The 23,220-nt window shown below is 34.8% G+C and overlaps 1 pseudogene; it reads right to left on the bottom strand.

Moving 5' to 3' along the window:
- Positions 1-19,860: 19,860 nt before the first annotated feature.
- LOC124895821 lies at positions 19,861-22,496 on the bottom strand (annotated as a pseudogene).
- Positions 22,497-23,220: the final 724 nt, after the last annotated feature.

Here is a 23,220-nt window from a genome sequence, read left to right as displayed (position 1 = left end):
TAAATAGAAAAGATTGTATGGGGTTATAATATAAGATTAAGGTTGATCATGTATATTATGTGACCTTACCCCTTGACCTTCTTTTGTTGGTAGTTGTAAACTAGTACTACTTATGAGAAGGTATGTAGAAGATTTTGAAGTATTTGGGATAGAATGTTCCAATTTGATGGATTAGTATATTATGTTGCACTCGTCATTGGTGGTAGATGATTGATGCTAGACCATTGGCTTGAATTTAATGTAGGATGTGGATGTAAGAATAGTGGCATGAGATTAATGATGTATATTTATGAGAATAAATATTAGTAGGCTTGATGTGTTGAAATAGTACGTGCTAATGAGTTATGATAAGGAAGACCGTAAGGTCAAGGTCGATTATTGTTTTTATGAAGTTCTAGTGTACTAGTGTTTCTTGATATTTATTTCATGGTTTCCAAGTGAGAATCATGCGTAAGGTTGGGTTGTAAAATCATATTTATCACTAGACATTAAGTTTGAGCAGTTGAAGTTCATAAAGGTAGATGTGATGATTTCTTGATCAATGATGTTAGTTATATGAAAGTGATCTAATAGGCTTGAACGGTGTATGAATGATTTAAGTTTAAATTGATTTGTAATAAAGTATAATGTTGTAGGTATGGTGTAAAAGTATGCCAAGGTGATATGAGCTTGCGGCATATTTTTCTAAGACTATTACATAATTTGTGTGTCTAGTGGTACCATTGAATTGTTAAGTGGAGAAAGACTAGTTAGATGGTATATGATGATCTAAATAGCCATGTTAAGTGTTAGAATCTAAGTTTGAGTTTTGAGGGTCGAACCGATAGAAATAAGTATTGGTGGATTTGGAAAGATAGAGTGTATCCCAGAAGGTAGTCATTTGGGTTAAGTCTACGATATGCATGTATTATCATTTTTTTTCTTTCAGACCCTAGAGTGTAGTAAGTGTAGTTCAGTTAGAATCTGGTAAGGGATCTCCCAAACTCTAGATGATGACTTGAAGCTAAGGGGGAGATGATAGAATGAATAACCAAGTAAGGCTCTCAGATTCTAGTAGTGATGCAGTATGATTTAGAACATCAGAAAGTGAGGGTGAATCTCAACCCATTCCTACCTCAATATTTTTTTTTAGTTATTCGGATGCTTACTCATGCCTTACGATCCAGTTCCGTGATCATAGTTCATGATTCCTATATATGATAGAGAGTCACGTACTCTTCCAGTTCCAAGATAATGAGTTCTAGTTCATTCAAGTAGTCGGAATCACCTGCCTTATATTATGAACTCTAGTTGAGGTCATCCAACTCATGACGCATGTACTCACTCTTTATAGTGTGTTCAGTCCCGTATAAAAATCTTTTCATGCTTCAGGATCTTATGTTTTTACCTTTTAGTGACCCTCCCTATGTAATGATAGTGGTGATGATGTAAATGTTCTTGTTGATGGAAGATCATAGTATTCTTGCTTAGATAAGGACATGAGTATGAAGTAAGAGTTGGGGCCAAGTCTTTAATACACGTGATGGTTAGTGGAAAAGTTTGTGTGTGTATATCTTAGGGTAGCGGGTGAGAGTTATATTGACAATAGTTTAGAAACTATGTGAAGTATGTATTTATGGGTGGTTTCCTTGAAGTCAACATGTGGTTATAAAATAGGCTTGAATGACGTTTTAGGATTGTAGTGGAAGGTCACAATATGCATTAGCGACTTCATATTAAGAGTTTAGAGTAGTCATTGAAGTGGTAAGGCATGTCATGCTTAGGATGTGATCTTTAAAAGAGGTATGGAAGGTGGCATCATATGGTTTAGAATAATAGCATGGTGTAGCATGTTGTATTTTTGTGACTTAGAGTTAGGTTTGCTCACGGTGTAAGGATTAAGCTATTTTAGACATTAGTAGAAAAAAAATATTGTCAATGCTCATATGAGAATTTTAAGCTGAATTGAATGAACATGATATTTCTAGGAATAGTATAGTTAAGGGATATTCGAGAAGTGTGCTAAGCTTGAAAGTAAGAAGTTGTATTGCCAAAGGTCTAGTAATTCTATCCTAATTTAGGAGTTATATGTCTATATTCCTGACTATAGAGTGGTGTCAATGTGATGATTCCTTAGTGGGTGTCTTGTGTAATCCATACCTAAGATTCGTGGCTCCATAATATTGCTAGAGCTTCCTTAGAGAGAGTGTTGAAGAGAATACTCCAGTTAAGTATAAAGGTCCAACATAATTCAGTCGGTATAGTCAGTAAGTCAGTTTAACAAGCAGATTCGCATGGCTTGTTTTCTCATCTTTTCATTTATTCATGCTACCTGAAATCTCAGACATGCTACTATTCCAAGATAGAGTATACTAGTAATTGCGAGTATAGATTAGTCATGCATCATGCATTAGATTCAGATTCTAGAGGTTCAGTTATGATTCAATTCATAGGTGCCCTGTACATCGCCTCAGTTCCCTGAGTATCTTAGTGAATTAAGCATTCATAGAGGGACATAGGATCCCAAAGGGGAGATACCTTATTCAGTTGCATGCATAGATTCTTATTCCAAGCCTCGCATCAACTATCATTGCGTATTCAGTCATACATTCATACGTCAGTTCAGTCAGCTATGCATGCATTAAAAATGCATGTTCAATAGAAAAAGTTCAGCTTATCAGTGTATTTAGTCCTACGTTCATGAGAAAAACTCAGTCACAGATCCATGCATCAGATATGCATGTTCATTATGAGAATTTATCTTATAAATAGCTTCAGTCGTGTATTCCATGCATCAGATATGCACGTCCAGTATAAGAATTTAGAACATCAGTAGTTCCAGCCTTATAGTCATGTTTCAGATCAGTGTATTATTTCTTAGAGAAACATATCATGTCCGCATTATTCCATACCTCTAAGCTTCAATATGTTCCTACTAATCATTCGAGGACGAATGATCCCAAGGGGGAGATACTGTAACACCCCATATTTTTGAGCTAGAGTTTGGATCGTCGTTCCTATGTACATAGACCTAAACTAATTTATTATTTATTAACATACGTGTGGTAAACACTCATATCATAATTCCCCATAAAATTATCGAGTTGATTTCATTTTTAGTGTTATGTTTGAGGGGCTAACAACTAGAATATTTTTCTAAGTGTAATGAGGACGTAGAGTCATTTTAGTAGGAAATCTTTGGGATACAACTTTTCAACCTTTTCGACATCCGTTTATAGATTTTCAAGTTGCGTTATGATCGGTAAATCTCTTAGTACATCTCGGATAAGTTTTGGAATTTTCCGGAATGCATAAGGCTGTGTTTGGATTTCAAAACAGTAGCAAAAGGCATAACCTATTGCCCAGTTTTCATGATCATAACTCTCTGAATATAATGAACTGAGAGAGCTGCTACCTATAAAATGAAATTTCTTTGAGTATTCTTTCCAATACAGCTGGTTTCATCCAAATCCAACATCCGAGTAAGGAGTTATACCCGTTTTACTTCAGCCTATCAGCTTGTCAACTGAGGGATAATTTTGTATTTGTTTGTTTTCTTACGGGCATTTTGGTCATTTCACCTCATCCAAATTTCTCCTATAACACCAGATTTAGCCCCCAATTCATCAAAATATAATCCTTTTCTCAAATTTTCTCTCAAGAACACCCCTTAGGGTTTCAAAATAAAAACCTCAATAACTCAAGATTCAACCATGAGTTTTCAAAACAAATTGAAGATTTGGAATCCCCATAACGTAGGCTTCAAGAAGCACCTATCATATTCGCATATAGAGGTACGTGGGGTTATCTCAAAAATATCATGGGCTTAAAAATTCATGTTTTAAAAATGAGGGTTTTGAAATTATGAATATAAACATGTTTCAAGCATCTTTATGATATTGATTTGGTCTTTAGGCCTAATTCCAAAGTGATTTGATATATAATATATGTATATGTATATGCATGTATTCCAAAAAGATTTTAACTTTAGAGCATAAATGATATGGAATCCCTCTCTTGATGTGAATTTGTTTTAAATATTCATATGATGTAAATTGTTTGAAAACATCTTGAAAAGCATGACATGAAATGTTTTGAGAATTGATATGATTTTGACTTGAAAACGAGAGGGCTATTTGTGTTGAAACATGTTGAATACAGTGGTTGAATGAGAAAAATGATGTGATATTGATGGCTTCCTAGTCGGGTATGACGATACCCTACAGAATATGATATGTGATTGAATCAGATGAAATTTGAATGCATTGATTTTTCATGAGATAGGTGGATGACCGAAGAAGGTGTTTGAGTGTAAGGGCTTATCGCTGGAAACTGTGTTTGCCAACATGGGAATTTGGTACCCTGCTTTGTGATCTTGCATACCTGGCTTTATGTTATTCCTAAATTGGGACTATGGTTAGAAGCCCTGCTTTGTGATCTTGTGCACTACCATTGGGTCGAGACACCCTGCTGTGTAATCTTATATGTCTTTCCCTCACTTACACTCTAATCTCGGTAGCAACCGAGGTTTGATAGTTTGTGTAAATATGATATGTAGGGTATTCCACCTAGCTCAGCTGCATTGCATTGTTGTTGAAAATAATTACATTACACCCATGTGTTTTCAAATGATTTGATATGAAACTGCTTTATAATGGCTCTCAACTATATTTTATAAAAATATTATGTTTTGTTTTGATATCTCTGTGCACCAGTTCTTTTGTATTAACCCCCTTCCCTCCCAGGTTCAGAGGAACAGTCTAGGTGTCTATAAAATCAGTAGATTTCCTAAGACAGATTCGCAGATTCACTTGGTGAGCCTTCTATATTTTGGAAGGCCTGATAGCTAGCAGTTTCATTTATCATTTATTATTTTTGGGTCTACTGAGGGCCTTGTCCCAGTTTTCAGATAGATATTTGTTTTAGTCATGTAGTAGAGATTTCGCAGATGTTATAGAGATGTTGATTGAGATTGTGGGACATTATTTCCCATTATTGTTTTCATATGATTCTTTACCATGTTTTTGTTATATAGTGTATCTCCCACTTTTTTTTCATATAAGTCATGTGCATGATTGCCAAATAGATAAGGGGTGTTTCGAGCCTTGATGGTTTGGAATACTCATCACGGCTAGGGCCTGGTTCGGGTTGTGATAGATTGGTACCCATATTTGTATCTATTTTGAAAACCATAAGCCTACCATCCAACACTGGGTAAGATATGATTGGCAACATACCACTCGTATCCTAAGGTATGGCTAGTATGCCCTTACCATACCTTGGACTGAAACCAATCCAACCCACTAACCAATACTGGTTAGCCTACGACTAAGACCATGACAACCATACCCCATCATACAACTAGTACCCCCTAGTCGTATGATGCCCACAAACCAGAAATCCAGGAAATTTTATAAGGACAAAAAAACCAGTGTGTTTTAATATATCTCCTAATTATGCTCAATTTTGAGGGAAAGGAAGTTTGAATAACCGAGAAGATTTTGCATCTACAATTACGTTAGTGATTATATTTGCAGCACTCAACATGCCATGGGTAGTCATTAGAAAATCTCAACCAAATTTATTTTGTCATGATAAGGGTTAAAACAGTAGAGAGATTCAAAGAGTTGTTTTTAGGGACTTTTATTATAGTCCAAGATACTAAAAATATTGGATGAGAGGTGTTATTGCCAAAAAAATGGTTTGAGGGACACCATAGCACAAGTATTCTTGCTTGTTTTCTTTTTCCTACATGATCAATGCACTTAATGTTAGTTATACCCTTTCTATCATTGTAAACAAGGTTATTTGTAGGTTCACATGCAGATTTTTAGACTTTGATGGTTACATCAGGGATTCACCCACATAAGAAAGATAATTGTGGTTGATTGTACTCATTTACATAGTAAGTAAGATGGCGTGCTATTAAGAATTGTTGGACAGGATATAGAGAACTATATTTATCCAATTGCATTTTGTGTTGTGGACAAAGAGAACAATACATCTTGGACGTACTTCTTGGAGAAACTGAAGTCTATAGTGATTGATAAACCAGATTTGTGCTTTATCTCTGATAGGCACAAGAGCATCATCAACAACATTGTGAGGGATTACAATTATGATCATCAAAATAATTGCATGCGGAACCTAGTTGAAAATATTTAGATAAATTACCAATATGGAGACTACCTCTATCTATGCTACCACACATAAAAGGCATATTTCTTATGGATTTTAGCTATTATTTTATGGAATTCAAGAGCTATTGCCTCAAGATAGCTGCAGTGCTTAAGCATGAACTTGGTTTTGAAAAGTGGAGTACACATATTTTGTTGGTAATAGGTATGATGTGATAATAAAAAATATTGCTGAGTAGTTCAGTGCTATATTGATAGATGAAAAGGAAAACCTTATGGGATCCTTATTCAATTTGATTGCTAAGAGGTTTGGTGAAATGTTTAGGGAGAGGTATACATATATCCTCAAATAAAATAAGAACAAAATGATACTTGAGAACATAAATAGGGAAAATAACCAATTCACTATGTTCGACAGAGGTAACACTGCCAAAGTGAACCTACTAGAAAAGTCATGTTCTCATAGGGATTATAACTTGATTTAAATACATGCACTCACATGATGGTCACTTTGCGATCGAAGTATGGCGATGATTATGGTTGGAGAATCTACGAGTACTCTTTGCCAATGTATAAAGATGAAGTGCACCTCCTTTTATACTCTAACTATATTAATGTTGTCCCTATAGAATCAAAATAGTATGTGTGTAACCCACATTTTGGGGCTAGAATTCAAACTATCGTTCTCCATGTATAGACACAAACCCAATGATTTCTATATAATTATAAGTGTGACGATAAATTCTATACTGTGGGAGTATTTTTATAGATGAATTGAGTAACTCAAAGTTGAGTTGAGAACTTCTCTACTGATTGAGTTTTAGTGTACGTTTAACTTGGGCCAACTTCCAACGACCATTACCCTAAAATATAACAAGTTAGATGACCAACTATATAACAAATGAAGATCTTTGAGTTTTCTTTATAATTCATCTGATTTTGTCTTAAGTCAAATACAAGTAGAAAGTCATGCTCATTTTATGCGAGAGTGTCTCTTTATGAGAGGTTGACGATGGGGGTTGACGAGAGGTCAACTAAAGTCAACAACCTTAGGTAGTAAAAACTTAAAATCATCCAGGGGTTGAAGACCTGAGTTGATGAGTCATCAACTAGTTGAAGGTCTATCAACCCCATCATCAACCTTAAGAAGTAAAGACCAAAAGTGGCTAGAGGTTGACAACCTGAATTAACGAGCCGTTAACTAGATGATAGGCTAAAAACTCTCACTGTTAACTGTGAAATTTCTTCAATCTTTTTCAGTTTCTATAGAGGTATTTGGGTCTTTTCATTACCTCAAACCACACCCTACACCGTAAATCACTCTATAAGTACTATTTACTCATCAATTATCAGTTTTTCATTACTCTTTCTCCTTTTCACTCATAAGTGAAACAAAACTACGGTTTCTTCCCAAAGTTCAACTTCAAGGTTTTCTTAGAATCCTTCCATCAAAATAGCATTCTAGACACTCCCTACTTTAACTATTGCTATATTGCATAAGTTTACTTGATTTGACGTATTCTTTAATAATGGTTTGAAACTAGGATTGATCTGGTTTTGTAGTTAAATTCTCAATGTTGATTTTCCTATTATTTTAATGGATTTTCTGTGTGAATATGATTTTTATGTGAAGAAATTGGTGGATTATAAACTGAAATTATGACATATGATAAGCGTGGCATTTGGTAACATGGTTTCATAATGTTTATGGTTTTTGCATAATAAAACTATGAACCTTAACCCACTTTCCGAGTTTATTTTTTGGTAGATATTTTCATAGTGTTTAACCCATATTTTGAAACATTGCATGGTTATATGGAAATGGTATGGAGTTAGTGGAAAATTGTTTACATTGGATTTTTGAGTTCAAATTTAGAGTTTAAACGGTTTAATGGAATGGAATAACATAATATGAATGGATTGAAGGTCTTGGTATGATGATACCAATTTCAAAATGCCTTGATGGAAAAATCCATGCATAATGGTATGTTAAAATATTGTTATTAGTCTTAAAGGAAATTGTGTAGCTTCACCGAGAAAGTGTAGTCCCAAGGAGGCCAACACTAAAAATTATGTTTGCTGATGTTTTGGGGTCTTGTCCCAAATTATGGATGGCTATTGTGGTGGTAGATCCTAGGTTTTGATCCTTAGAAAATTTTCTTGAATTCCTTTCGCCAGACCTAATACAACTCATGGCTGTGAGCCGTATGCTAGGGTATGAGTTGTATGGTCCAGTCGTATTTTGACCAATATAGGTGGATGGAATTTTTTGGTTACTCAAATAGATACGACTTGGGGGATAAGAGTTGTATGGTTGGGTACGAGTCATATCTAGTAATAGTATAGAGGTCAGTGTTTAAATCTCTTGGTATTTCATTATGAAGGTATGGATCGTATACTTTAGATATGACTTGGTTAGATGAGTTGCATGCCGGGAAGTGTTAGGTCCAAGGGTTGAGGTTGGATACGAGTGGTGGGTACCACTCGTACTAGAAAGGTATGACTCGTATGGGTCAGTCGTATCCCTGTGACAGAATTTTTGGGCAACTTAAGTGGGGGTATTCTGAATATTTCCCTACGTACTCTATTAAGACCCCACGACTTCTAACCTATTTAGGAGTGTATTTAATATACTATTTCTATCTTTAACACTTGGAAACTCTTTATAAACAATCAACAATCTTCTCAAAAACTTTAGGGCAAGGAAGAGCTAGGGTTTCATCTTTAGGACTAATTTGGGGCTTGCTTTGGTAATTTCTTTCCATCAATTCTTCTATATAAGGCATGTTATCTTCCCTCATTGTTAGTTTCAAAATAAAGGCATGATTTTTACGATTGGTTTTCATGATTTCATTATTGTGTACTTTTGGATTTTCAAATATGATTTGGGGGTTTTGTTATAAATGGTTGGTTATGGGTTTCCAGGATTTTAATTATGCTTTTATATGCATTAATGGTTGTTTTGGATAATTGAATTTCATGGAATGGTTATTGGTAACTAAAATTGGTTTTGGATATATACTATGCCCTTAATGTTTGGTAAAATGCTTATAAAGATATGTTTATTACATTAATTACTTTTAAACTTGCTTGTTTCAAACTTGGTAAGGGATTTATGCATGATTTAAATGGTTTGAATAGGTACATAGCTAATTGGTTATGTTTGTGGGGTATGAATTCCCCCAAGTAAATTTAATATGGTAATTGGAAGTGCACCTAAAGGTATTCTATACCTACATATGGTTGGCTATGGATAGTACTTGCAAGTATGATCGGTATGGCAATACCACTACTAAATGGCCTTGGTAAATAAATGTTGAATGGATTGGTTGGCTATTTGGAAATGGTTTTAATTGGGCATTAAATGGGAATGTATAGCTAAACCGTGGAAGGTGAAGGTCCCGGGGGGACCATAACTGGAAACTCATATTTGTCGATATGAGGTGTGGTATTTATGACCTGTGTACATGATATCACACCTTACATTGGGTGTAACACCCCGAAAATCTATCTCTAGATTTCACACGGTGCTTAGGACCACAAGTGATCCCAAGATAACCCTTCTAACGGCATACTATTAAGCAACTGATTAAATATGTAATAAATACTGAATTTGCTTTGCGGAAACATAATAATTATGATACAATACGAATACAACTTTACATACCGATAAAACTAAAGGACATAACTAAAGTTTACATAACTTACTCTAATCGACATCTATGAAGCCTCTACAATATTGAGTATAGATAGTAGGGACATGCCTCGAACTACCACTAATCAATAAATAGGAATAAGAAAATAAAGAACATAAATAAGCCTAACTGAAGTCCCCGAAGTAGGAGGACATATCATCAGCTGGATGGAATCTGCAAACTGTCTGAATATGGTATGCATGCTATAACTAAACTGATACCTACATTATGAGACAATGTAGCACACAGACATATATGTGGATCAGTACTTTGAGGATGTACTGAGTATATGGGGTGCATGATATAAGTAAAATATATCTCATAATCACCATTGTAAAACAATGCATGCTAGATGTAAATGACTTACATAGGATTAAGAAATCAGAAATCTAAAGATCATAAATCATGAATAGTAAAGCATGTAGCATAAATCTTGTGAGCCATTACACTTAGTTCAGAAAACTGTATTCTTTTCTTATTCTCAAATCATATAGGCTAAGTGAAAAAGGCTCTCCTTTATTTCTGAAAGCTAAAACTGTAATTCTATAACTGAAATATTAAGTAAAATAATATCTGAATAAGTTGTGAGCTTTTACACTTAGTTTTTGAAATCTGGAAAGTACTTTGCCTAAGGCTTTAGAAATCTGAAAGCTTATGCTGCATGGAAAATACTTTATCTCAAGACTTTAAAGAACTAAAATATTTTTTAGAGTGGGGGACATATATTAGGGAGGTTCTTCTAACCGACATGTACACCATATGAGCATCCATAGTGTCTCACGACTATCCCCCATAAGGTTAGGGCTGTTCTACCCTTTCCATCGGAATAGAACAATCTATCTCAGTGATCACTATCTCAGTTATCCATGCATAGTGGAAATAAATATCGCAACCTACGGTGGCACGTAGTTCTAGGGTATGAAATCGGAGTAACTTACCCAAATCGGTGCTAAATCCTAATTCCAGTCTTATGCTCAAAATGTCAAGAAAATTCATGTTAAAAGTAATCTCATGATTCATAAGGAAATTAATTATAAAATCTATAATCTCATATTGTGAAGTGGATTCCAACTCTCGTATGACCAAAAGGTCAAATCTTTCTAAATTTCTTCAAAATAATCAATTCATTGGGTGCATGTAGCATAAAAGTTCTCAAAATCACATTCTAAAATAGGGCGTAATGACCCATAAGTCAATATCAATATATAATATCTCAAAACTTATCTTTATATCATAAATATGCATAAATCATTTGGAAATCGGGAAATTTCAGCTTATTGCACAATAATATCAACATTCTCATTAATTTCAACTACTAAAGCTTTGAAAATCTCATAATCTCATGAACAACAACATAGTGTATAAATTCAACTTCAATTTCATGGGAAAACTTATAAAATCAAATAGCTTTTATAGTAAAAATCTAGTTTTGGGCACTAGATCGAAAGGATTGTTCTTGTTCAAACCCCACATACCTTAATGGTGATAAAATTGTTGAAAGATTGGACCTTCAAGCTTGATTGAAAGAATCCTTGTAGAGAACTTTGAATTCAGAGCTTAACTTCTTGATTTTTGAGAGGTAAACTTAGATTTTGTTCTTGTGAAGAGGGAAAGGGTTTGGGATCCTAACTTGACTGATTTAGGGATGAGGGATTGTAAATAATGTGTTTAAAGTCCCTTATAATGATTTGGAGTGATTAGGGATGGTTTCGGGGCATGAAATGACATCAACACCCTTGATATAAGTCAAAAAAGAGTGTTTTTGGCACTTGGAGTTGACTTAGGCGGTGCTCAAGTAATTGCACAAGCTCGGTTGGTCGGCGCCTAACCACGCCTAAGTTTAGTTGGGAGGCGCCTAACCGATCGCATACCCTTACTGCCTCTCACGAAAATGGACATAACTTTTTTGCTTAGGTATTGGACTAAGGCAAAATTGGTATCGTTGGAAAGCTAATTCGATTCTCTACAATTTGGTTGGTCTAAATATGCCAAAATAACACACATAAATCAAGTTATACTTGTTCAAAGATTCCCCTTGTGAAATCAAACACTAAAACTTGATGGATTCAAAAGCTCTTAACTTGCATTACCTTAATTGAATCCTATGAAAACGTTAAACAGATGACAAGCTCTCTTTTCACTAGGATACTCATTGTAAGTAATGTACTCAATTATGAATTTCAAGATTAGAGGTTTTACACATAGGAAGAACGGTTCATTTTCTAGTTTAGAAGTATACGGGATATTACAATATCTCCCCCTAGGAATCATTCGTCCTCGAATGATGGGTAGGAACTTATTGAAACTTTAAAGTATGGAATAATGTGTCTTTTAACAAAGAATATAGCTGAGCTGAAACTTTAGAAATTCTATCATGAAGCTGAATTCTGAGTTGACTTAACTTATTGACCATCAGGAAACTAATTCATGCTAGGAGTTTAGAAATCACTTGAGATTTCCATGATACAATCATTAATATAGAACTGCGAAGTGATAAATTATTCAGGCACAAATCATGAGACAATGAGACTAAGATTGTACAAAGGGTGCTACACTATCTGAGCTGGTATACTTGGAAAACTGAGGTTATGCTTTGAGCACTTATGAACTGAGTCATGACTAAATAGCTGAATCATAAACATGATGCTTGGACTAAACTGAATTTGCAACTTGCATGGACGTGAATAAATTACCTTAAGAATAGGAAAGATAGAAAAACCGTGGGAACTTCTCTGTCTGATTACTAAACTAAATTGCTATCTATTCGGACTGAATTATATTGAACGCTTATACTTAACTGGAATATTTCTTCAACACTCTTAGCAGGAGGTTATAATAACATTAGGGAAACTGAATCTTGGGTATGGTCTTCGTGAGATATTTGAAGAAGGAATTATCAGTATAGCTATAACTTTGTAACATGGAACATAGGCTTCTTAAACATAAACTAGTTTAGAATTACTAGGCCTAAGACAATGCAACTGCTAGTTTTTCAAACTTAGAAACACTTCTGAAATACTCTTTTCAACTTACTTTCTCCCCTTTAATACCATGCTCATACGGGTTCATATAACTTCATATACTAACGTCTGATCTGAACTAAATTCTCTCACTATGTTCAAGACTAACTTGAATCACAACTTACTACACATAACATTATAACACTAGTATGAACCATGAATTCAATACCCCAAGCATTTTCACAACTTTTCCTCTCTAAGATGATTCTTCTTATTACTTTCGTCTTTAAAAGTTGATCTACGACGGGATTTTGCTCGTCCTTAAAGGTTGATCTAGGAAAAGAATTTTTCTCGTCCCTAAAAGATAATTTAGGACCAAGTATTTCTCATCTCTAAAAGATAATTTAGGACCAGGTAGTTAGTCTAGTTGAGACGAGATATGTCATCACTAAAAGATAATTATGACCAAGCAGTTAGTCTATTTGAGATGAGATATATCGTCGCTAAAATATAATTATGACCACGTAGTTAGTCTATTTGGGATGAGATATACCGTCGCTAAAAGATAATTAGGATCAGGTAGTTAGTTTATTTGGGAAGAGATATATTGTCGCAAAAGGATAACTAGGACAAGGTAGTTAGTCTATTTGGGATGAGATATATCACCACAAAAGGATAATTAGAATAGAATTTATGGCCATCTCAAAAGGTTTTGTAGTACCGGCTTTATTGCGCCATCCCTATAGAGCTTTTGCAGTGGAGCCTGTTAGGACGGGACTCGACCGGTTTTTTCCCATCCTAAAAAACCAATTGGGACAAGATTAGGACTTTTTGGGACCAGATTTCCCTTCCTTATAGGCTATTTTTCTTGTTGTAGTGTTAGTTGCTACTTGTCACTGGATTGAATTTTTATTTGAAATGACTCAACAAAAATATATACGGACATGAGCGATGAATCTTCGATGAATTAAAAACTATAAAAACTCAAATAAAATAGGACGAAGAAAGAAACAGACTCAAGAGCTAATCAATAAACTTACTAGGTAAATTACTAGTTGTTGAGAATTTTAAGAATTAAGAGATGAAAATACGAATCAAGAAATGAAACTAGATGAATCAAACCTGAGATAAAGGAGTGTTGTAGTGTTGAATTGTGTTGGTGAGATGTTGTTGAATTGTGTTTGAAAGTGACTAAGGCAGCTTGGGGGCATCCCTAGTGCATGCCAAGTGCATGTGAGGCTGTCTTAACCTACTTTAGCAGGTTTGGAGCAGCCCTAGAGCAGGCCAAGAATATGTCATATGCAGAACCCACTGTCTTGGGCTATTTTTGAGCTGCTGCAGCAGTCCAAACACAGACCAAGGGTAGGTCAGCCGGGCAGCTTGCTTAGTTGGTAGTTTGTACTTGTTGTGGCATAAATTTTTCCAAGAACGCAAAAAATTTCAACTTCTCCACGTTAGCTCAGAATGAGTTGACATTTTGAATCTAGGAACTTTTAAAATTCCAAAGTCATTATAAACATCATTTAGCTCATATTCTTCACCAAATTTTCAGGATTTTCAACCCACTTTCTTTTCTTCAAACTCAAGTTCTTATAAATCGTAAAATCTTTAATATTGCTCTGATTTAGCTCAAATTCGATCCTTAGAATCCTATAGTGTTAGAGAACAAGAATCTAACACTAGACATTCAATAAAACAATTAATTCAAAGAATCAAATTTTGACCTAACCCTAAAAATGTGAATAGTAAAAAAAATTATGTTTTATTTATTTTTCAAGACAACAAGACCCAAGATGTACTTTGTGAGAATGAAATCAAGCTCGGCTCTGAAGCCAAATTATACGAAAGTAATCTACAAAGACAAGAACAAATACAAATACTAAAGAAATGACAAAATTGAAATACGAAATGTAATTGGATAAAAAGATAGATGATAGGCAGATAGATAGATTATCACAAGAAGATAGAAAGAAATAAGAACTAATGAGTATATTAAACTAAAAAATATACCAAATCAATTACCAACAAGCAACTAATCTCTTTTTTCGACCGCAAGGGAGTTGAAGCGTCCTTACAAGCACCGTTTCTAAACAAATGTCAACAAAAGCTTTTTCAAGCTATCACTCACTCTCTCAAGAGTTTTCATATCTTCATTATCAAAACAAAAGTAATGAAATAAATATTTTTTTCAATTTCAAGAATTAAGTCAGTTATATTAAAATATTTTTTTTAAAAAATTAGCATCAAGTTGTCAACTCTTTTGAACAAAACCTCTGTCAAGCATTTTACTTTAGGCCTCAAAATCTATTCAGCTGCCCTATACCCTTTTGATGAAATTATGATGTCTTCAAGTACCTCTAGCACCATAAATATCCTATCGAAAGATTCGGAGGCAATTTGGATTGTATTAGATAGCTGATAACAATGAAAAGTAAAAATTCTTGAAGAAATTAAGGTGAGGAAGTTCATAAATCTGTCACAATAGCTTTCATAGAGATTAATAATTACAACCCGAGTAGAAGATACGAAATGTCAAAGCTCTTGAATTATGAAGTCAATAAGAAAGCTACTTTGGAGGAAGGATTTAATGTATTGCTAAACCTATGAAAAAAAAGGAGAGGATCAGATTGATTCTTATATGTGCTTTGCAATGGCTCTTTAGGAAGCCCCAAGAATGGAGTGGGTATGATAACAACTACAAATTCATAATAACATCTAAACATAAGTTTTCCACTAGTTTTAGAAATGTTCTCTTCAATAGAATCCCATGACTTAACATGTTGTGTGTTCTATTTCTTTATATTTATTAGCCATGCATATCATCCCGTAGCCAAAAACATGCTTGAAAATGTCAGCGGATGGCAATACCAATCTCAGGACAAACCGCTCAAAATTTGTGATGACCTTCTTGATCTTCCATACATTTTGTCGATCTATCAATCTGGTTCTTCCCATTGTCTACTTCCTCCAACTTAATCAACTGGTCTTGAAAGTACTTTAGTTCTTCTTCTTAATTCTTTTGAACCTTATGACCTTCTTATTTGCAGAATATCATCAGTAGTTCTTTTGACATAAACTCCTCAGAGACTTTAGCATCTCAATTATGTTGTTTACTAGAACATTTGTTTCTATTATTACATTTCCTATTTCTTTGTCTTCTAGGAGATATGTTGACGTCCCTAGAAATATTTCAAATACAGTTATCTAGCAATTCATCTTCTTCACTTTCCTCAAAAGAATCTGCATCTTGTAGAATATGATGAGAAGGATGACTACCTCCAGCAACTTATAATTCCTAAAAGTGTTGAATATGTAAGATAGTCCAACCTTAAAATTTATTAGTTCCAAGGTTATTAAGATGATCATTGTGTGCAATGTTATTATTTGGAGTACTCATCTAAGTCATAATATGTCCTGCAACTAATGGTGGAACTACAAAGGCTCGGTTAGATACATATGTAGTAGCTACTAAAGCTCAAAGGGGATGTAACCTTCTCTTATCATACCATGTTTTCCCAACTCTTCGATCTCTCACCACCATTTAGACATTATTGGTGGAGTGCACTAGAATTGAGGCCATCATTTTACCCATAGTTTGGTCATTCCCTACAGAGATTAGTTGTTGTTAATAGTCATCTTGTTTCTCCCCATAGAACTCCTTAGATTGTGTTGACACCTCATACGTCAAAGTGTTTAAAGTATCCATTAAGGAATTCAAAATGAGAATTATGCAAACCAAACAAGCAACATATTGTTGCAGTATACCCAAGAATAAATTTTAGGTCAAAGGTAATGAAAACAAAAATCTTGTGCATTTTATTGTTTTACCCTTCTTGTTATTTGAACATTAGTGTTTGTAGTCTGTGGGAGTAGGTGGCATAGTTTTTGAGGCATTTGGTTGTATTTTATGTGATTCTACTTTTACTATGGAAGATTTTAAAATTGGTAGAGTTGACTTTAATTAAAATTTAGAGATTTAGGCATCGGATGAGAATTTTGCCAGTTTTATCAGCTCCACAAAGTAGATTTTGGATCAGTAGCGTGGTTGGTTTAGATCTCAAGGTGATCGAATGTGTTTTAGATAGTTTGATGGGAAGTTGGAGTTTTTTGCCTAGTGTTGACTTTGATCAATACCCTTTCATAAAATATCCCTTGGTAAATATTATGATGTCATTAGTTCTGAAATATCAGTTGGATTGTGATACAATCCAAAACGGTATCAAAATTTAAAGGACTATAACCCAAGGTCAATAAAAAGGTACCAAGCCATGGCATATATGGTGGGCAGGGATATGTTTGTGGAACCATTTTCAAGCTCTCAAGAAGACAACACCATGTGTGGAAGATAGCTTTGAGCCGGGAGATGAATTCATCCCAAGACCTTAACAAGGAAACCAGCCCAAGGGCTACTGGCACTCCCATGATATTAAAGAAATTAAATGTGTTCCAAGGCATCTACATACCATTTAAGGAGTGTTTTAGAGTTCCTAGAAAATACAGGAAGGGTTAAGGGGCCCTGAATAGGTCAAAGGAGGGTGTAAGAGGGCTAAAAAGCCCCCTGGAAGGGACTTGTGCCCCACCGGCGCCAATGGTGTGCCCTACCTGCTTAAAGTAGGTCAAACCATTTGCTTAAACTCCCCATAAGAGCTCAAGTTTTACCCCATCTGCGTAATCAGATGCCAAAGTGGCCTGCACTAGAACAACATATGTAACAAATATCCCAAGACTATAAATACTAGCTATCTTCGGTTATTTTCTTATATTTTTGATGTTTATCGAACGATAAAAACACTTGAGAGAGAGTGTTTGAGAGATTGGAAAAGCTTAAGTTGCATTTTTCTTAGAAATGGTGGGTGTAAGGGCGTATTGATTCCCTTGCATTTAGGTTAAGCGATTGGTGCTTGTTGATAGTTGAATTAGGGGTTTAAGAGTTTACCATACTCTTTAGTTGTTAATTCTTTAATCATCTTTTTTCTATATATTATCTTTCTCAATCTACCCTTTTATCTCTTTACTTTTCGTATTTTAATTTCGTCAATTCTTTAGTGCTTGTGTTTGTTTTTAGTTTCCGTGGTTCAATCTTGTATGTTTAGGTATCATATCCTAGCTTTATTTTATTCCCATGAAGTCTATCTTGGGTATCTCTAGATAGAAAATTAAAAAATTAAAAAATGTCAAAAACATTCTAGATAAAAAAAAGACAAAAAAATTGTGTTTGTGAGCCATTTTTGTTGTTTCTATAATAGTTTCTCCCTCAAGTATTATTAGGGTTGTAACCTTGATATTTATGGCTTGATTGAGTAACTTTGCAAAGAGCCCACCATTGTTGTCATGAACTTGAAGAAAAGAGTTCTTAGTTCAATGGATTTTTTGTTGAAATTTGAGGTTGAAATTTTTGGAGAAGTGTTCACTATATTGATAGGAACAATGGGTTAAATTTTTGTCCCATTTGGAGAAACTTCAAAATTTCACATCACAATACGAGCAGGGGCCCTGGCCGGGATGGGCATTCCAAACCATCAAGGTCGGAGAGACCCCTGTAACGGCCCAACCCACTAATGATATTGTCAGCTCTAGGCCCAGCCCCGCTCGGCTTTAAATGCATCACTATGGAGTAAAGTTTTTCTTACTTATATACCCAATATCTTTTTGTGTTTTGCTGATGTAGAACTCTTTATCATAAGTTGGGGTGTTACATACACCCCCATTATGGACTCAGCGTCCTTGTTGTGGTTCACACCACTGAATGGGAATTGTCTAGACTCAGGATTGAGTTTTTTCCTGCCATACTAGGATTTTCCCAAACTTAGTTTGAACCCTGGCCCATATTGACAAGGCTGACATTGGAGTGGCTCTGACACAATTCTTGTCATGACCCAAGCTATATCCCTGGCCTCAACGGGGAACCCAAACAATTAAGGCCTAATAGACCCCAGTGACGGCCCAACACACTAGTGATATTACCTATTCTGTGCCTGGGCCTAGGCCTGCACGGCTTTAAAACGTGTCACTAGGGAGTAAGGATTTTATTACTTATATACCTAGCATACTCCTGTGTTTTTCTGATATGGGACCCTTATCTTTAGTTAGGGTGTTACATTTGTGTTTTTGAAGCTTGAACAAATATAAAATGATTTTGAAAATATGAAGCAATTGGTTGAATATTAAGGCTTAAAGATGTTTGGAATGTGTTTAAAAGGTTGAAAATTTCTTGAGTTTAAAACTTCATCTTATTCCAAGAAATGGTTAAAGAGTTGGAAATTTTTGGTGTTCACATTGTTCTTGAGGTCTTCATATCCTCAAGATCCTAATTTATCAAAAAGTTGTTGTTTGATCCAAGTAAGAGGAAGAAAATTTGGAAAAAGTGTTGGTACAAAAGCATATTCAGAGTATTAAAGAATATTCCAAGAGAAAAGGAAAAAGAAGGGACCATAAAAGCACATTTTTTGGCCTTGTACAAGCTGAATTTCGGCCGATCTGCTTGTTGGTTTAAAACCGTTAATGGGAAAAAGAGGAATTCAATTCAAAAGCTAGCCGCTAAAACAAAGATGGAGTTTGAAGAAGAGAATATGCAGAGAGACTAATTATTTTCTTGATAAAACACCATCGGTAATTCATCACCAACTTAGCAACTTAAATAGTTGCTATTACAACTAAAAATTGGACAAAGAAACAACCTATTTCTACTAAAATTAAAATAATTAATTAGTTTCCTACCAAAGATTGGACTCCTAATTTAACTAGGATTTGTACGTTAAAATAAGAGCTGGAGGAAAAAGAAAAAAACAGTCGCATACTTAAAGCAACTTTCAACACTCCTCCGTGCTTTATGAAATAAAAACACCAATTCTTTGCTTTAGAAGCTCGAACTTGATGACTGGAAGTAGCTTAGTGAACAGGTCTGGTAGCTGGTTTTCAAACTTGTAGTAGATCAGAGTTACTTCTCCCTTTTGCTGCACTTCTCCCAAGAAATAGAACTTGATGTTGAAATGATTTGTCTTCCTATGAAACACCGGATTGTTTGAGATTGCAATAGCTGCATGGTTATTAACTAGAATCTCACTACTGTCATTCTGTTCCATATGTAAATCACACAGTATCTTTCTGAGCCCTAGTGCTTTGTGATAAAAAAAATGTAATTCCTCTCTCCTTCTCCCAGGTCTTTATCTTGGTAGCCAAGTACTCAATGGGGCATAGTATTTTGCTGACAAAAATACGTGCTTTTCTGAATGTTTTAAATTGATGTGGACACCTTTCCCTAGAGCTGTAATGATTTTCATCCTTTTCATACTCATCAAGCCATCTTTCCTCTTGGGATGCATGTTTCCACTTCTCTATTTTATCCAAAATAGTTTTCTTGCTAGCAGCTTCCTCTTTGGCTTTCACCACCTGATCATCCATGCTTGAAAGTAGACCAGAGAGATCACTTCCATACTCCATAAGATGGATTAAACTCTGGCAAGCAGTCTCACTATCTATATCCATATGAAAACTCCTGTAGATTTCCTCGAGCTCATTTTGTCTCTTAAATATCAATTCTCTCAGCTTAATGGTGTTTAGAGCACTTAAACGCTCAACTTCTACTTCAGCCTATTCAATAACGTGAATGGCAATGGATCATTGTCTAGTTATGTCATCAATAGAGAAAGAAACTAAGTAAGTGATATGGTTAAACCTCAATTGTTCCTCCATTGGAATTTCCATGAGGTTTCAAAGTTCTATTAGAGAGCTGCCAAGATCTTAAATTCTTTCTAGTCGTTGCTGCTTCAATTGCTTTAGTGAATTGACTTCACTTGTCAAGTTAGAAAGTGTTTCATTGCTTATGCTCTTTGATTGTCCATTTAAATGATTCTCCAAGCTTGGATTGATATTTGCTATTATCTTCTTGAAATTAAGTGACACAACTATTGTAAGCTCATGAATTGTGCTCATATAGCTATTCACTGAAGATCTAGAAGATGTGACTTCAGTTCTGCCAATCTCTTGGCTGTCAATACTTGTTCATTTACTTGAATAGCCAATTTTTTCTTAAGGGTACCTTTCATCTTTCCAGACAATGGCAAAGAAACTTGTTCTCCAAGGCCAGAAACAAGTTTGGAAATTTTTGCCTCTTTCTCAGATTCGGAATTATTTTTTTTTAGATTTAGATTTTCAGGGTTGTAGTCATCATCCTCTGAGTCATCTGATGGAAGTCCAAAAATAACATCTAGCTTCTCCCTAGACGCAACAGCAGTAGCTTCCTTGGAATATACTTTCTCCCAGTTGTCAGTGACAAAATGGTCTGTTCATTGAAGATCATTACGCAACTCAATACAGTCAACTTTGCAATCGCAACTAGAACAAATCCAGTATTTATCATCAAGTGGGATTTCTTCTTTTAGTAGAGGTAGCTCTACACACAACTAGTGAAATTCACGCTCTTCTTCCAGTGGATTTAATAAGAAACTTCTGCCTCTCATTTTGACTTTAAATAGGTCTTGTATAGATGCTTCCTTGACAGTGTTTATCTTTGAAATACAATTTGAAACCTTTTTCTAATAACTAACCCATACTTAACAAGTTCTGCTCCAAATCGGGTATATAAAGAACATCAGAAATTATTTTAGTGCCAGATTGTGTTCAACTAGAATATAACAACCATGGCCAATTCTAACTTTTGTAACTTTAGTATGCCTTAAATATTTTTAAAATATCTTTATTGCAAGTCATATGATTTGTGCATCCGCTATCGATCAGCCATGACTCGGTTGAGATACTTTTTGTAAAACATAATGCGACAAAGAGATAATCTTCTTCCTGTTCAACAACAACTCAAGCCTCTACATCTTGCTGCTAAGTTTTGTTTATGTAGATGATTTCTTCAACCCAAGCTGATTGCACTTAGTGTACTTAGCATCATGCCTTTCCCAACACCTGAAAGGTGTATGTTTGAGCTTGCCGCAATGCTTACAAGGAGGGTAGTTTCCTCTGAAACCACCTATTTTATTTTTGTTGTTATGCACTGCACCTTCTTTATCAGTTGGTTGGTACTTCTTATTCTTCTTCTTCTTAGAACGTCCATCATTGTGATGCTTGGCTAGTATGGCACCTTCGATAACTCCTCCTTATCTCATAACACATCGTTGCTCTTGTACTTGGAAAGAACTTAAGAGCTCTGCAAGTTTGATCTTTGACAATTCCTTAGCCTATTATAAGGTTTTTATGGTAGCCTCAAATATTTCAGGTGCCATTACTAGGATTTTGTCAATGATCCTTGAATCATTGAAAGTGGAACTCAACAATCTAATCCGATTTGCTAAATTAAGAAGTCTTTCAGAGTACTCCTTTATGGTTTCACTTTCTTTCATCATTTGCAGCCCAAAATCACGTACCAGATTCAACATTTGCATCCCTCGAATCCTTTCATCTCCTTCATGCTCAGTCTTGAGATAATCCCATACCTTTTTCACTAATTTTAGAGACATGATACGAGTAAGGATATTAGATAAAACTACAGTAAATAAGCATGCCATTTCCTTTGATTTCCTAGTATTTCTCTCCTTGTGAGATTTAATCTGTGCTACCATGGGATTTTTCAGGAAGGGAGTTATCTCGTATTCATCTTCAACAGCTCCCCATAGATCCAAAGATTGCAGATATGTCCGTATTCTAACTATCCAAATTTGATAACTTTCTCCATTGAAATTTGGTGGTTGCATTAAAGAAAAATTTTCTTCTCTATTCATGGTATCCACTGGATCAGATTGATGCACACACTCACAGGTCCCTTAAGATTAAAGCTCCAATACCAATTGGTGGTTTAAAACCATTAAAGGGAAATAACAGGAATTCAATTCAAAATATAGTCGCTAGAATAGAGATGGATTTTGAAGAAGAGAATATGCATAGAGACAAATTATTTTCTAGTTAAAAGACCGTCTGTAATTGATCACCAACTTAGCAACTTAAATAGTTGCTATTACAACTAAAACTAGGACAAAGAAACAACCTATTTCCACCAAAATTAAAATAATTAATTAGTTTCCTTCCAAAGATAGGACTCCTAATTAAACAAGGATTTTTATGCCAAAAAACGAGCTGGAGAAAAAAAAGAAAATAATTGTTGCATTCTTAAAGCAACTTTCAACACTGCCTTATATCTTCCTTGGAGCTGCAGCTGGCTTGCTAAAGCAGGACCAAGGTATCTCAAAATAGTAGATTATGTGTTGGAGGTATGCCTCTTGTTCTCCAGGTCAGCTCCACATCCACTTAAACATGTTCCAGCACAAAACAAACCATTCCAACTCACGTTTTGTAAGGTTCAACCATTTAACTTCATTTCTTTATTCTTAAATCCATTTTTTATTCTTAAACACTAATTAAAAACTAATAAATAATCTATTTGTTTATTAATTAGCTTTTGAATCAGATTTTTTATTGTGCATTTTTCTCTTTTGTTTTTGTTGTTGT

Source organism: Capsicum annuum, unplaced genomic scaffold, assembly GCF_002878395.1.
Source record: "Capsicum annuum cultivar UCD-10X-F1 unplaced genomic scaffold, UCD10Xv1.1 ctg998, whole genome shotgun sequence".
Lineage (NCBI taxonomy): Eukaryota > Viridiplantae > Streptophyta > Magnoliopsida > Solanales > Solanaceae > Capsicum > Capsicum annuum.
The sequence above is the reverse complement of the archived record's forward strand: the minus strand, read 5'-3'. Positions and strand labels throughout refer to the sequence as shown.